Source organism: Acanthisitta chloris, unplaced genomic scaffold, assembly GCF_000695815.1.
Source record: "Acanthisitta chloris isolate BGI_N310 unplaced genomic scaffold, ASM69581v1 scaffold4718, whole genome shotgun sequence".
NCBI classification, from domain to species: domain Eukaryota; kingdom Metazoa; phylum Chordata; class Aves; order Passeriformes; family Acanthisittidae; genus Acanthisitta; species Acanthisitta chloris.
In genome coordinates, this window is record NW_008688546.1 from 57,720 (window position 1) to 58,255 (window position 536).

Genomic DNA, 536 nt, shown 5'->3' on the forward strand with positions numbered 1-536 from the left:
AAACACCAGCAGCCAGTGCTGGGGGAAGGGAAAAATCAAACCAAAACAAAAAGAAAAAACCCACCACCCCGAGTGTTTTCCGTCCGTGGCTCATGGAAAGCTTACAGCAGGCCACAATGTCAGCACCTACACGAGAACACTGGTTCCCAGTTCCACCAGTTAGACGCTTACGAGCCCCAAAAATTCATCTTTAAAGCAGATCCAAGACGAAACCCAAGGGTCACGCGGAGACACCAGGGACTGTTTCGTAAGACGCGTTCTCCACGAATAACTCAAGTGTTTCCCTTCTGATACACATCTAATTAGCCGTGGAGCAGTTGCCCTCATTATCGCTCAGCTCCGAAACCTGCCGCCTCCATTTCAAGACCCGAAGAGGGTTCGCCCGCCCGAAAATGCAGCTCGCACACCCCCTGCAGCACCGCAGCCGCCTAAAGAACAGTCGCTACGAGGTGTCCGAGGCACCGCGCGGCGGGCGGGACACACTCCCGCACCCGCGGAAGGACAGACAGGGCGGTCACAGCGGCCCCAGTCACTCG